The sequence below is a fragment of the Rhinatrema bivittatum genome, chromosome 4, assembly GCF_901001135.1.
Source record: "Rhinatrema bivittatum chromosome 4, aRhiBiv1.1, whole genome shotgun sequence".
In the NCBI taxonomy this organism is placed as follows: domain Eukaryota; kingdom Metazoa; phylum Chordata; class Amphibia; order Gymnophiona; family Rhinatrematidae; genus Rhinatrema; species Rhinatrema bivittatum.
In genome coordinates, this window is record NC_042618.1 from 426,168,173 (window position 1) to 426,185,133 (window position 16,961).

At 43.2% G+C, this 16,961-nt stretch overlaps 1 protein-coding gene and 1 pseudogene across 12 annotated transcripts in view; one reads left to right on the top strand and one right to left on the bottom strand.

Moving 5' to 3' along the window:
- The window catches only part of TMCC1 (transmembrane and coiled-coil domain family 1), a 252,711-nt gene that overhangs the window by 216,203 nt on the left and 19,547 nt on the right, over positions 1-16,961 (top strand). The window lies entirely within an intron of this gene.
- LOC115089271 lies at positions 7,534-12,681 on the bottom strand (annotated as a pseudogene).

A 16,961-nucleotide genomic window follows, 5' to 3' on the forward strand; every position in this document is an offset into this window, starting at 1 on the left:
GCAGATTTTAGAGTTATTTGCAAAAAATAACCCTCCAAACTTTTCCTTCTAACCCCTCTGCAATATCGCTCACAAAGATATTTAATATCCACTCCTCTTCCCCCCCCCCCCCCCCACTCTTGGCAGTCTGCAAGTGCCGATTTCAACACGTTGACCTCTGATGACTCTGTGCACTACAGTACACTTTCAAGCTCCTCTTGAGTCCATTGTCTGGGTAGAGGAAAGCAGAGCAGTGCTAATACCAGAAACGAGAAAACAGTCACATGATTTTCTCTGGTCATGAAAGGAAAGGCATGGAGAATAAAACTGAGAATATCAGTGTCTCTATCGCTGTATGGTAAGACCACACCTCGGGTACTGTGCAATTCTGGTCGCTGTATCTTAAAAAAAAAAAAAAAAAGTGTGTGTATACATACACAAAGAAGGGTGACAAAAATGATAAAGGGAATGGAATGACATCCCTCCTGAGGAAAGACTAAAGAGGTTAGGGCTATTCAGCTTGGCTAAGAGGGGATATGAGTGGAATAGAATGGGTAAAGGTGAATACTGTAGGTTATTTACCCTTTCAAATAATACAAAAACTAGGAAACACTCTGCAATTAGTAAGTAGCACATTCAAAACAAATTGGAGAACATTTTTCACACCACACACAATTAAGCTCTAGAATTCATTGCCAGAGAATGTGATAAAGGCAGCTGGTGTAGCTGGATTTAAAAACGTTTTGGACAAGTTCCTGGAGAAGTCCATAAACGGTTATTAACCAGGTAAACTTGGGGAAAAGCCACCACTTATCCCTGGGCATTAGCAGTATGGGATCTATCTACTGTGGAATCTTGCCAGGTACTTGTGACCTGGATTGGCCACTTTTGAAAACAGGATACTGGGCTTGATGGACCACCAGTCTGACCTAGTATGGTGATTGTTATATTATGGGCTGGTTTCTGGGTGGGAGGCGGACAGAACTAATGCCATCCCCAAAATGGGTCCAGATTGAGACCATGGTGAACCTTGCTTCAACAACAAAAGGAAGACAGCAGGAGCATGAGGATGTCTTATAACCCTTGAGAGTAGGTACATATTTTCGGTTTCACATATAGATTTTACTTGGGACCAAAAGGCCTATGCCTTTATGGAGTGGGTTTCAGAAGTATTTGGTTGCTATTTTGTAAGAGAAATGTGCATACATAACCGAACTTATTCATACACTTTTATACCTACTAATGACAGATGCAAGTGAAATTGGACTTGTCTGTTTTCAGTTTTTGAGTGGGAGTTCTGGGTGAACTGGTGGGGGTTCAGGGCAACATGTGAGAGGGTTTAAATGAACTGTAGTGGTATCAGCAAACTGATTCCAGTAAGCATGCAAGTATTTTCCATACAATTAATAAACTATTCCTGAAGAAAGTATAGGGTGGGAAGCTCACCCATACAGCATATGTGCGTATTTTATAAAATACCTTCTTCTACGTGTAATTCTGGTGTTTGTTCATGCAATATCATGGTTTTTTTGTGCATAACATATACAAGTGCATGTTTATAAAATGGGTAGAGAGAATATATTTTCTTGCATTGGAAATATTTGTGGAGATTTATCCCTAGATTTTATAAACTGTGCGGTGGGACCTGTATTTTCGGAGCAGAAAAATGCAATATTTTATAAACTGCAGGTCCCACCGCACAGTTTATAAAATCTAGGGATAAATCTCCACGCATTCTTACATGTTCAAATGCTGTACAGCAGATAGGTTTGAAAACTGGGCTCCCAGTGTAAAAACGAACTGATCTGTGTTAAGCTGTTCCATGGTTTTCAGCTCAGATCTACAGTTTACTGGAATAGTATCTATTTTTACATACACTGTTATGCACGGTGGCAATAGAATTAAGTTAAACTAATAAACTAAACTAATTGAAAGCTTGGGTTGTGTTCCTTCTGTAGCTGACATTAAGTTATGAGTATCTGGTCTGACAGCAGCTGGACAAACTTCACCAGTGCTTTATTTTCCCTGGTTCTTAGGAAATCAAATTAATCAGCCTGAAAGTCACACTGTCTGCTGAAACTTTTGCCTCCAAACTACACTTTAAAGCATTGTATTTTTTTCAGAATTTGAATTCTGTAAATGTAGCAAACATCCTGGTTCAAATCAGCTGCACCGTGTGGTATATTTCTGTTTGTGCTCTGGTGAATCGCTGCTCACTACCCAGAACTGGAAATCAGCATTGCTATGTTACGTTTCTGTGTTTCACTTAAGTTTCTGCAGAGAAGTGTGTCAGAGGGCTGGGTTTATTCTCAGAAGGGAGCTCTGTGCCTAAAAGTAGGAACTTGGTGTTTTGTTTTTTTTTCTCAAGAAAGTCCCTGACTGAGTGTGCAAGAACCTGAAAATCAAGTTCCAGATGGAAACCATCACAGGCTACAAAAAGCTTCCTTTGCCAAGCTCACTGCTCTGCCCATCTTAGTGTACCAGATCAACAAATAATAGTAGCAGGGTTGGATTAAGGCAGCAAGTGCCCATAACCAGTGGAGAGAGAGGGAGTTATCCTTTGACACCTCCCTGTGGGGAGTGGGGACAATGCCAAATTCCCTTTCCCCCTCTCTCATCTGCAAGTTGCTGTGCTTGCGTGCTGACAGACCCTGCAAAGCCCCGCCCCTTGCAAGGTTTCCATGGTAACAGGAAGCCTGTGCAGAAGGTGGGGATGGGGCACCACAGGATCCATCAATGCATGAGAGCTGTTGAAGGCCCTGCACTGATTTATTTATTTATTTATTTTTAAGCGGGCACCGCTAAAGGCAATAAGCAGTGCTGTGACTGAAGGCTCCGAATTAGGATTGGTAGTGGAGGCAACACTCCGGTGCCTTATAAGAATTTGGCACCAGAAGCAGTTGCCATGCCTAAATCTGGGCCTGAACAATCTGTGCATCACTTGCTACATACAAATTTCAGTTTTGGTCCAGAATTCAGTTTCTGCACAGACAGAGGAGCTTAAGCCTCAATGCATTCTTTGGGTATCATGAGAATGAGTTTACAACCTGTCCCATGTAGAAACATAGAAACATGTTAGCAGGAAAAAAAAAAACATATGGCCTACCTAGTCAGACCCTAATCCTGACTTCAGTGTTGTAGCATCCACCAGCCTCTATAGCTGTCAAGGGTAAGGTGTTAGGTAGGGCGAAGGACATGTGGATGGAGGCAACATGATGAACCTGGTTCTTATTCCTCAGTCCACTTAATGCTTAATGTCATTTGTTGGACAAGCAATAAGTAAACATACATAATACAATTAAAACAAAATGGCTAATTAGCCATTAATCATGAATAATAGACAACGTACAATAACATCAGTACAGACTAGCAAATAAATAATAAAATAAATTTAGGTGACAAAAACAATTATATAATATAAATAACAACTTCAAAAACAGAGTGCAAGAGCGTAATTCAGTCAAAAAGAAGAAAACATCCAGACCTTGCACAGCTTTCAGAAATGTAAGTAAGCCCCTGTAGTTTGTAATTCCTTTGGCAGTTTCAAAAGCCAAGGACAAAGTCTTTCCTAGTCTCAACCAAAGTAACCTCTTTTAAAGGAGTGTCTAACAGAAATTCCTCTGAGGCATAGAGATTCCAGTTTGGGATATACTGAACTTGACATTCTTACAAATACTGTGGTCCCGAGCTCTGAAGTGAGTTAAAAACTAAGGATGCGAACATAAGTTGCCATACTGAGTCAGACAGAGGGTCCATCAAGCCCAGCATCCTGTTTCTAATAGTGGTCAATACAGGATACATGTATCGGTTACTAATGCCCTTTAGTACCCATGCTACTAATACTGGTAATAAGCAGTGGCTATTTCCAAAGTCAGCTTGACTAATAGCTATTTATGGACTTCTCTTCCAGGACCTTTTCCAAATCTTTTTTTAAACCAAGCTAACCTAACTGCCTTAACCACATCCTCTAGCAATGAATTTCAGTGCTTAATTGTGTGTTGCTTGAAAACATTTATTTTTTATCAGAATTGTTTTAAATGTGCTATTTGCTAACCTCATGGAGTGTTCCCTAGTCCTTCCAGTATTTGAAAGATTGAACAACCAATTCACATTTACACATTCTAATCCTCTCATGATTTTGTAGACCTCTATAGTATCCCTCCTCAGCAGTCTCTTCTCCAAGCTGACCAGCCCTAATCTCTTTAGCCTTTCCTCAGAGGAGCCGTTCCTTCCCCTTTATCAATTTGGTTGCCCTTCTTTGTACCTTCTCCATTGCATCTATATCTTTTTTTTGAAATGCAGTGACCAGACATGAACACAGTACTCAAGGTGCTGTCTTAACATGGAGCGATACAGAGGGATTATGATATTCTTCATTTTATTCAACATTCTCTTTCTAATAATTTAATAACATTCTGTTTACTTTCTTGACTACCACAACACACTGAAGCAATGACTTCAATGTATTGTCCACTATGAAGCCTAAATCTTTTTCCTGGGTGATAACTCCTAACATAAAACCTAACATGTCACTACTGGTTGTTTTGTGTTGGGTTTTTTTCCCCCTATGTGTATAACCTTGCACTTGTCAAAATTAAATTTCATCTGTCATTTGGATACCCAGTCTTTCGGTCTTGCAAGGTCCTCCTGCAGTTAAATCACTTTCTGCTTGTCATTTAACTACTCTGAATCTTTTTTGTCATCTGCAAATTTGTTCCTCACTTGTTCCCCTTTTCAGATTTATAAATGTATTAAAAAAACACCAGCCCAAGTACAGATCTCTGAGGTACTCCACTGTTTACCTCTCTCCACTGAGGAAACTATTTAATCCTACTCTTTCCTGTCTTTTAACCAGTTTGCAATCCAGAAAAGTACATTGTCTCCTATCCCATGACTTTTTCATTTTCTTAGAAGCCTCTCATGAAGGACTTTGTCAAACATCTTCTAAAAATCTGAATCACTTTATCTACTTCTCACCTTTATCCACACATTTATTAACTCCTTAAAAAAATGTAGCAGTTTTGTGAGGGTAAATCCATGTTAGCTGTGTCCCATTAAACCATTCTGTGATTTTGTTCTTTAGAATAGTTTCTATGATTTTTCCCGGCACTGAAGTCACTCACCTGTCTATGGTTTCCAGATCACCCCAAAGCCCTTTTTAAAAATTGGGGTTTCATTGACCACCTTCATCATCAGTACAATGGACAATTTTAATGGTAGGTTACAAATACTAGTATTAGATCTGAATTTCATTTTTTTAGACCCCTGGGGTGTATACCATCTGGTCTGAGAAATATGGCACTCTTCAATTTGTCAATATGACCACCTACATCTTCCAGGTCAACTGTGATTTGGTTCAGTTCATCTGAAACATCACTCTTGAAAACAGTCTCTGGAATGGATATGTCCCCAACATCTTCATTAGTAAACACCGAAACAAAGATTCTAGTTTTTCGGTGATGGCCTTATATTCCCTAAGTACCCCTTTAACCCCTAATCATCTAATGGTCTGACCAACTCCCTTGCAGGCTTCCTGCTTTGGATATATCTTAAAAAGATTTTGAGTTTTTGCCTCTACGACCAGCTTCTTTTCAAATTCTTAACCTGTCTTATCAATGTTTTACATTTAACTTGCCAATGTTTATGCTTTTTGCTATTTTCTTCAGATGGATCCTTCTTTAAATTTTTGGCTAAAATAGCCTTTCAGTTTGCCTTTTAACTAAGCTGGTAATCATTTGGCCTTTCTTCCACGTTTCTTAATGTGTGGAATACATCTGGACTGTGCATTTAAGATGGTATTTTTAAATAGTGTCCATGTCTGTTGTGTATTCTTAACCTTTCCTTTCACTTTTTTTCTATCTTCCTCATTTTATCAAAATCTCCCTTTCAAAAGTTTAATGGTAGATCTGTAGATTTACTTTTTGTCCCCCTACCAGTCATTAATTCAGATTTGGTCATATTATGATCATTATTGCCAAGTGGCCCCACCATCTTTACCCCTCTCACCGAATCCTGCATTCCACTAAGATTTAGATCTAAAATAGCTCCCTGTCTTGTCTGTTCTTGAACCAATTGCTCCATGAAGCAGTCATTTATTCCATCCAAGAAATTTAAATCTCTAGCATGTCCTGATATTACATTTACCCAGTTAATATTGGCGTAACTGAATTTTCCCATTATTACTGCATTACCAAATTGTTAGGTTTGCTTATTTCTCTTAGCATTTCATTGTCCATCTTATTTTAGCTGAGTTGATAGTGGTAAACTCCTATGGGATTTGTACCCATAAAGATTCTGCCTCTGTATCGCTCATGGTGAGACCGCAACTTGAGTACTGTGTACAATTCTGGTCACTGCATCTCAAAAAAGATATAGTTGTGATGGAGAAGGTACGGAGAAGGGTGACCAAATTGATAAAGGGGATGGAACAGCTCCCCTATGAAGAAAGGCTAAAGAGGTTAGGGCTGTTTAGCTTGAAGAAGAGACAGCTGAGAGGGGATATGACAGAGGTCTAGAATGGGTATATGTGAATCAGTTATTTACTCTTTCAGATAATAGGACTAGGGGGCATTCCATGAAGTTAGCAAGTAGCACATTTAAAACTTATCAGAGAAAATTATTTTTCATTCAAAGCACAATTAAGCTCTGGAATTCTTTGCCAGAGGATGTAGTTAGTGTAGCTGGGTTTAAAAAAGGTTTGGATAAGTTTTTTGAGAAGTCCATTAACTGCTTTTAATCACGTTGTCTTAGAGAATAGCCACTGCTATTATTGGCATCAGTAGCATGGGATCTTCTTAGTGTTTGGATGCTTGCCAGGTACTAGTAGCCTGGATTGGCCACTGTTGCAAACAGGATGCTGGGCTTGATGGACCCTCGGTCTGACCCAGTATGGCAATTTCTTAAGTTCTTATGCTGTTTCTCTATGCCATTCCGAACATAAAGTGCCACCTTGCCTCCAAGTTGATCCTCTTTATCATTGTGATATAATTTGTACCCTGATATATCCCAATGGTTATCCTCCTTCCACCAGGTCTCTGATATGCCAAATATGTCCACCTCTTCATTCAATGCTATACACTCTATAACTCTCTCATCTTACTACTTAAGACTTCTGGCATTGGCATTCCAACATTTCAAAGTATGTTTTTGATTTGTATTAACCTGCTTTTCAGTTAACAGATAATTTGGAATCTTAAATGTTGGTTCTTAAAGGCACATGGATTACTTTTGCTTTTCATGGAACCTCTCTGAGATATGCTAACTCTTCTGTTTCATTAGTATCCTTTGAAGATACTTCTCTCCAAGTCATGCACTGCTGAGCGACTGTCTGCTTTCCTCCTTGTGGTAACAAATTCCAGAGTTTAATTGTGAGAGAGAATTTTCTCAGATTAGTTTTAAATGTGCTACTTGCTAACTTCATGGCGTGCCCCCTAGTTCTTCTATTATCCGAAAGAGTAAATAACAGAGTAAATAAGATTCACATTTACCCTTTAAAGACCTCTATCATATTCCCCCTCCGTCTTCTCTTCTCCAAGCTGAACAGCCCTAACCTCTTTAGTCTTCAATTTTTATATGTACTTGGAGGATCGTATCCTTCACAGCATGAAACACAAAGCGAATATTCTCAGTATCTATGGCTGTTGGTTGTAAAATGATGGAAGAGGGGGGTTTACTGTGGTTTTGCCTCTTTCTGTCAAAACACTGAACTAGGTAACATTGGACAGCATCCAGCCTGTGGGGATCCTCTTTGAAATCTGAGAAATATTTTTTTAATGCTGCTAACCATCTTCACTTTCTCCACGAGAAGGTCCATTTTATTGAGGAAGAGGATGATGGAAACATTGGGGGGGAAAAAGCTTGTTATTGACTATTGTTTTAAAGATATTCTTGGATTCTAGAAGCCGGTTTGTGTGCCTGTCCTGCATGAGAACCTGATCATAGTCACCAGACGACACCATGAACAGAATGCAAGTTATGCCATCAAAACATTGAAACCACTTTTGATGCTGGGACCTCTCTCCACCCACATCCACCATCTTGAATGGGATCTTTATGATAATGAAGTCATGTTCCACAATCCCCTTAGTGGCTTTTCTAACTCGGAGAATGTCTTGTTTGCTGGGAATATAATTCTGCTCACCAATCTGGTCCAAATTATCCAGGAAGTACTTCACTGATTCACCCAACTGAAACTCACTCCTGGGACTGAAAGCCTCCTGCAGAGTGACTGCAGTGTTGGCACATGGAGCTGAAATGTGGCTTTTATTCTACCATGTGTGTAAGTCTATAATCTAATTGGTTCAGTTATCAGAGGCTAATTGAGCCATCATCACTGGCACATGGGTGACCTTAGAACAAAACCCTCATGCTGCACCTGCATGTATCTTTGTTCTGGGATGTAGCTCTGGAAATGACAAGAAACCAAACTGAAACTTAATCGGAAGGCTCTTGGATAAGTAATGGCCAGAAAGTGATGAAAACTGCAGAGCTTTGGTTTTTTTGTTTCTTCTTTTTCTACTAAAAATGGAAAAATGTAAAAAAAAAAAAAAAAATGCAATCATTAAAATGCAGAAGCAAACATAAAACTGCTTGGCCAGTAAAAAAAAAAAAAAAGTCAGCCCCTTACAGAATGTTGTGATTAAGGCAAGTGGCAAGAGAGGAACGTTTCCCAACCTTTTCTAACCTGTGGCACACCTTCGTTAACAAAAATGTTGTGGCAGTGCTTTTGGGCAAAAGAAGACCTGGGAAAACGCTAAAAGCCTAATCAGTCTTTCTTTCAAATTTTAAAAATAAAGGGGCAGAAACAAACATGGATCTGTCACAGTGGATCGGCTCCCTCTTTATATGAGTGCAGAGGAAGTCTGGTTATTTAGCTCTGCTGACTCACGTAGCATCTCAGCTCCTCCACTACTCTTCTCCCTACACTCAGAGTGAGTCACATCCACTGCTCATGCACACACTCCCCATCTCACGCAGCCTATGGAAAAGGCAGAGGCTGGAAGGACGCAGGGGAGGCTCAGGAGAAAAAAGGCGAGGAGATGCTGTGTGCGCCACACGCAGGCCGATGCAGTATGGGCATGCGAGAAACGGGTACTCATGATTGAGTGCCCGCTATCTTAACGCACGTTCATCCACCTCTCCCGGGCACACAGTGCATTATGCTGATGAGCTGCTGGATTGAAAAGGAGGTGCTAGGGGAAATTGTGCGTCCCTAGCGCCTCCTCAGGATCAGGCACCCAGGAGAAGTGGCTGTCAGGGCAGGTTAGGAAAACGGATGCTCAGTTTCATGAATGTCAGTTTTCCTAACCCGTGCACAGCCACGGGTTAAGAAAATGGACGCTCTTAAATTGAGAGTCCATTTTTTGAATCTGACAGCCTCCAAGACTTTTTGTTTTTTTCCATGTTGCTGCTTTCTGTAGTTCCTCCAACTTAATATTGCGACAATATCAAGTCGGAGGATCCACAAAAAAGCAGTGTTTTCTGCTTTTCTGTTCAACTTTTAAGGCTTCTCAAGTCTCTACGCCAGCTCTGGGGCTGGTGTTAATTTTTGAGGGTTAAAATGTACACATGGTTATTTTTTTATATCGGTGGTATTAGCTAAACATCAAAATCACAGAACATATAGAAAGACATGGTTTAATGGAACAAAGTCAGCATGGCTTCAACCAAGGCAAGTCTTGCCTCACAAGTCTGCTTCACTTTTTTGAAGGAGTTAATAAACATGTGGATAAAGGTGAACCGGTAGACATAGTGTACTTGGATTTTCAGAAGGCGTTTGACAAAGTTCCTCATGAGAGGCTTCTAGGAAAAGTAAAAAGTCATGGGATAGGTGGCGATGTCCTTTTGTGGATTGCAAACTGGCTAAAAGACAGGAAACAGAGAGTAGGATTAAATGGACAATTTTCTCAGTGGAAGGGAGTGGGCAGTGGAGTGCCTCAGGGATCTGTATTGGGACCCTTACTTTTCAATATATTTATAAATGATCTGGAAAGAAATACGAGTGAGGTAATCAAATTTGCAGATGATACAAAATTGTTCAGAGTAGTTAAATCACAAGCAGATTGTGATAAATTGCAGGAAGACCTTTTGAGTCTGGAAAATTGGGCATCCAAATGGCAGATGAAATTTAATGTGGATAAGTGCAAGGTGATGCATATAGGGAAAAATAACCCATGCCATAGTTACACAATGTTAGGTTCCATATTAGGTGCTACTACCCAAGAAAGAGATCTAGGCGTCATAGTGGGTAACACATTGAAATCATCGGTTCAGTGTGCTGCGACAGTCAAAAAAAGCAAACAGAATGTTGGGAATTATTGGAAAGGGAATGGTGAATAAAACGGAAAATGTCAAAATGCCTTTGTATCGCTCCACGGTGAGTCCGCACCTTGAATACTGTGTACAATTCTGGTCGCCACATCTCGAAAAAGATATAATTGCGATGGAGAAGGTACAGAGAAGGGCAACCAAAATAAGGGGAATGGAACAGCTCCCCTATGAAGAAAGACTAAAGAGGTTAGGACTTTTCAGCTTGGAGAAGACAGCTGAGGGGGGGCGGGGATATGATAGAGGTGTTTGAAATCATGAGAGGTCTAGAACGGGTAGATGTGAATCTGTTATTTACTCTTTCGGATAATAGAAAGACTAGGGGGCACTCCATGAAGTTAGCATATGGCACATTTAAAACTAATCGGAGAAAGTTCTTTTTCACTCAACGCATAATTAAACTCTGGAATTTGATGCCAGAGGATGTAGTTCGTGCAGTCAGTATAGCTGTGTTTAAAAAAGGATTGGATAAGTTATTGGAGGAGAAGTCCATTACCTGCTATTAATTAAGTTGACTTAGAAATTAGCTACTGCTATTACTAGCAACGGTAACATGGAATAGACTTAGTTTTTGGGTACTTGCCAGGTTCTTATGGTCTGGATTGGCCACTGTTGGAAACAGGATGCTGGGCTTGATGGACCCTTGGTCTGACGCAGTATGGCATGTTCTTATGTTCTTAATATGGCATTTATATGGCTACGCGCTGGTTTGAATGCTCATTTTGGATGCGCTGGTCCCTTTATTGCATCAGGTGTTATGCATGTGCGTCCAAAACGCACGTCCAATCGCAGGTTAACTTGTGTACTAGCCTGAGCGCATGGTATTGCATTTGCCTGAAAGCGAGGTATGATTATTTGTGCTCTGCATGCTGCCCATTAATTACCAGGCTTCATGGCTCATGCTGTAACTAGAAAGGAGCTCCTACACATTTAAGAGCCACTACTGGCATGTCTTGTTGCAAGGTGCTGAGAGCAGAGCCCAGGCAGTGATAATTTCTTCATGGCACACGCAGTCGGGTCTAAAGGGGTGCCAGTGTGCCGCACCAGGTCCAGTGTCGCTCCCTCCATGGGTTCTGTTACTAGTTGACAGAACAATTCTCCCTGCAGTCTAGCCCAACCCGCATGTGGTCATGGCACACTGGTTGGAAACACTTCTATAGAGAAGTCACTAATGTATCTGTACTCATATGTCTGTAGAGCTTTAGAAATCATAAATAGTAGTTGTTTCTTGAAAAATATTTAATGTCTGGGGGATTAAGCCCACTAAGGGCAAGACAGAGAGAGAACCTCTTATTATCCCAGGACAAGCAGGATGCTAGTCCTCACATATGGGTGACATCAATAATGGAGCCCTATGTACGGAAAACTTCTCTCAAAGTTTCTATGAAACTTTTGAATGGCACTGGAGTGCCTACTGAGCATGCCCAGCATGCTATGATATTCCCTGCCACAGGGGTCTCTCCTCAGTCTTCTTTTTTCCGCGAAGCGGTTAGCCTCGCGGTTTGATTGGAGTCTGAGGTGAAATTTCATCTCCACAAAAAATCGGAAAATTTCAAATAAATTTTTATCCATCGAAGGGTTTTTCCCATTTGTTACCGGCTGGTAACTTTTTTCTCTTTCGATTCCCGGCTGGGAACGATAAAATTCGGGTTCGCCGTCGACGGCTGTCCGGCGCCATGGCCTCCGGGTTCAAAAAATGCCCGAATTGTAATAGAACAATGTCTATTACTGATCCGCATGGTGAGTGTGTTCTTTGCCTCGGCAAGGATCACAACATCCAAGCGTGTTCATCCTGTGCTGAAATGACCACGAAAGGTCGACGACTGAGGGCCGAAAGGATGGAGCAGCTCTTTTCAGTCCAGCTGCTGCCAAGACCATCGACGTCGGCCCAGTCTTCGCCATCGGCCTCGGTTCGGCAGTTACTATTAAAAAAGAAACTTCCGGCTGCGGGGGACGCTTCCACTCCAACCCCGTCGATTTCATCGAAGGCATCCACTTCAGGAAGCGACAAACAGCCTGAGAAGCATCGCCATCGACATCGACGACGGTGGGAGTCGGTGTCCGGAGACACTAACACAGGTACAGCCTCCCCTGCTAAGAAAACCCGGACGGAAGCAGAGGCTCCAAGGCCTACTGATGGGCGATCCCCACCGATATCGGTGCCGGGTTCCGAACCTCCTCAGGGCCCTGAGGAGGAATCGGCATCGCCAACACCGCCTCCCTCCACAGCTGCTCTGTTTTCACCAGCTGTGCGTGTGGAACTTGACATACTCATTCGTCAAGCGGTGCAACAGGCTCTTCGAGACGCAAGACCGCCATCGATGCCGATTCCACATCCATCGATGCCCATCTCTGCACTAACGATTCCGGGGTCATCGACGATGCCGCGGGAACCGACATCGATTCCAACCCCGGTGGATTCACCGTTACCTCGTACGCCTCCTCTGATTCCGTCCTCGGTGCCGATGCCCATGCCGGTGCCCTCACCAGGAAGGCCGATGCCAACACCGGTTCCTCGGGAGGATGTTCCCATTTCGCACCCAGTTTTCAACAAACTGGACACACTACTGGGAATCCTGACAAGGCAACCACCGCAAGATCCACTTCCAGGCCCTTCAGGGGTGCCAAGGCCCCCTAGGCCACATTCACCTGTAGGACCATCAGCACCTTATCCTAAGCCTCAGCAGGAATCGGATGATTCCCATTCAGAATACTCTTCGGAGGAAGATTTATTCTCGGAGCCATCTCCAACTGAGGATCACAGGAAGTCTCCACCAGAGGATCTTTTCTTCACGAACTTTGTTAGGGAAATGGCTGATACCATCCCATTCCCTATACAAACAGAGGTGGATCAAAGACAGAAGACTTTGGAAGTCTTACAGTTCGTAGACCCACCGAAGGAGATGTTAGCAATCCCAGTGCATGAAGTCTTACAGGAACTTCAACAAAGAATCTGGGAGCATCCAAGTTCGGTCTCCCCGATCAATAAGAGAGCTGAGGCCACTTATTTAGTGCAGCCAACTCCGGGATTCCAAAGGCCACAACTGCCCCACCAGTCAGTGGTGGTAGAGTCCGCCCAAAAGAAGGCGAAGAGACAGAAATCCCATGCTTCAGTGCCGCCGGGAAAGGATAGTAGGTTGTTGGACAACCTCGGCAGGAAAGTTTTCCAGGGTTCCATGCTGGTATCGAAGATTACAGCTTACCAGCTGTACATGAACCAATACCAAAGAAACCTTTGGAAGCAAGTACAGGAACTTTCTCTGGCCTTACCGGATCAATACCAAGAGGCATTTCAAGCGTTAGTACATAAAGGCCTTGACTCGGGGAAACACGAAGTCAGGGCCACTTACGACTGTTTTGAGACAGCAGCAAGGTTGTCCGCATCAGCTATAGCTGCACGACGATGGGCATGGCTAAAAGCATCGGATCTTCGCCCAGAAGTCCAGGATCATCTCTCTGATCTACCATGCTTGGGGGATAATCTCTTCGGAGACAAAATAAAGGAAGCGGTAGCGACACTTAAGGATCATTCAGAGACTTTGAAGCAATTGTCGTCTCAGCCTCAGGAGTCGCAGGCCTCTTCCAGAAAATTTCCGAGAAGAGACACTCGAAGGCCTTATTATCTCCAACAAAGATACTACCCCCCAGCAGGTAGACAGAGGCCTAGCCGTCCAACACAGTGCCAGCAGCCTAGGCAAAGGCAGCAGAGGCCTCAGCCGCCTCCACAAACAACAGCCACGTCTGGTTTCTGAACAACCCCAGAGAGCAGCAGCATAAATCCGTTCCCCGAAACACCTGTAGGAGGCCGCATTCAACATTTTCTCAGCAATTGGGCCTCCATCACCACCGACCAGTGGGTGTTATCCATCACGACCCACGGTTACAGGTTGGATTTCTCAACTACCCCTATGGAGAATCCACCACTTCACTCTCATTCAATAAATCAACACTCCATAATTCTTCAAACAGATTTATCCACCCTTCTGAGAATCAGGGCCATAGAACCAGTTCCTGGTCCTCAGAAGGGCAGAGGATTATACTCCCGATATTTCCTCATTCCAAAGAAAACAGGAGTCCTTCGTCCTATCCTAGACCTCAGGAATCTCAACAAATTTCTCAAGAAAGAAAAATTCAGAATGGTATCCCTAGGCTCCATTCTGCCTCTTCTTCAAAGGGGAGATTGGCTCTGCTCTCTGGATCTTCAAGATGCCTACGCTCACATCCCCATCTACCCTCCGCATCGCCAGTACCTGCGGTTTCAAGTACTAGATCAGCATTTTCAATACAGGGTGCTGCCATTCGGACTAGCATCAGCACCCAGAGTGTTCACAAAATGCATGGCTGCAGCAGTGGCACACCTACACAAACAAAAGGTGCACGTGTTTCCTTATCTAGACGATTGGCTCATCAAAAGTCATTCAAAAGAAGGTGCCGTCGCGTCCCTCAAGCTCACCATCCAAGTCCTTCATTCCTTGGGATTTCTCATCAATTACCAGAAATCCCATCTGTCACCAACTCATCTACTACAGTTTATAGGTGCAGAGCTAAACACTACGCTAGCGACCGCTTTTCTACCAAAAGACCGTGCTCAGACACTTGTCCTCTTAACTCACCAGCTCCGCAACCGATTCAAGGTGACGGCTCACCAGTGCCTCATTCTTCTAGGGCACATGGCTTCCACGGTTCATTTAACTCCCATGGCCAGACTGACCATGCGACTTCTACAGTGGACACTCAAAACACAGTGGATACAAGCCACTCAACCAATGTCCACTCCTGTTTACATCACACCAGAGCTCAAAGCCGCACTTCTCTGGTGGACGCTAATGCCCAACCTGCTCAAAGGTCTACCTTTTCAGCAGCCAGTGCCACAAGTGACGTTGACTACAGATGCATCCACCTTAGGCTGGGGAGCACATATTGGTCATCTAAAGACACAGGGCAAGTGGACACGACTCGAAGCTACTTTTCAGATAAACTTCCTAGAGCTTCGAGCTATACGTTATGCGCTGTATGCATTCAAAGACTGCCTATCACACAAGACTGTCTTAATCCAGACGGACAACACAGTTGCAATGTGGTACATCAACAAACAAGGAGGGACAGGATCGTACCTCCTTTGTCAAGAAGCAGCACAGATCTGGGACTGGGCCCTGACACATGCAATTCTTTTACGGGCCACCTACCTAGCGGGCATCCACAACACAGTGGCGGATCGCCTCAGTCGTCAGTTCCAACCGCACGAGTGGTCCTTGGATCCAACAATAGCATCCAAAATCTTCCAGCGCTGGGGCCAACCGACGATAGATCTCTTTGCATCCCAGCTCAACTACAAAGTGAACAATTACTGCTCTCTACTCCGACAGCAGAACAGCCTGCCAAAGGACGCATTTGCTCGCCATTGGAGATCAGGCCTGTTATACGCGTATCCTCCGATACCGCTCCTAACCAAAACACTAGTGAAGCTAAAACAGGACAAGGGGACTATGATACTCATAGCCCCATATTGGCCTCGACAAGTATGGTTCCCCACACTACTGGATCTTTCAGTCAGGGATCCAATTCGCCTGGGAGTAGCTCCCAATCTCATAACTCAGGAACAGGGTCAGTTGCGCCATCCCAACCTTCAATCCCTGTCCCTGACAGCATGGATGTTGAAAGCTTAATATTACAGCAATTCAACCTTCCATCCGCTATATCTCAAGTACTTATAGCTGCACGTAAACCTTCCACTAGAAAGAATTATTCCTACAAATGGAAACGGTTTACGCTGTGGTGCACTCAGCAGGATTTAAATCCTTTCACTTGCCCCACTACATCACTACTAGATTACCTTTACCATCTTTCAGACTCTGGTCTTAAGACATCATCGGTACGGGTACACTTAAGTGCAATCTCAGCTTACCATAATAAGCTGGACGACGCTCCTATCTCTACACAGCCTCTCGTCACTAAATTCATGAGAGGCCTAGCTCACATTAAACCTCCAGTTCATTCCCCGAGTATACAATGGGATCTGAACGTAGTACTCACTAGACTTATGCGTTCTCCCTTTGAGCCCATAAGTACCTGTGACCTTAAATACCTTACATGGAAAACGGTATTTCTTATAGCCATCACTTCGGCCAGAAGGGTCAGTGAATTGCAAGCACTAGTCACATACGAGCCTTTTACGAAGTTCTTACATGACAGGGTAGTCCTCCGGACACATCCAAAGTTCCTTCCTAAGGTTGTTACAGAATTTCACTTAAATCAATCAATAGTTTTACCTACATTCTTTCCTAGGCCTCATTCCCATCAAGGTGAAAGAGCCCTACATACCTTGGACTGTAAGCGTGCGCTCTCCTTCTATTTAAACCGCACTACAGCCCAAAGAAAATCCAGTCAACTGTTTGTATCCTATGATCCAAACAAGCCAGGTAAAGCAGTGGGTAAGCATACTCTGTCAAACTGGCTACCAGATTGCATACAATTTTGTTATGAAAAAGCAGGCCTTACTCTTCAAGGGCGAGTAAAAGCACACTCAGAGCGATGTCAACTTCAGTAGCACACCTTCGCTCTGTACCTATTCTGGACATTTGTAAAGCAGCAACATGGAGTTCTCTTCATACCTTTGCAGCTCACTACTGCTTAGACAAAGAGGGAAGACAAGATTC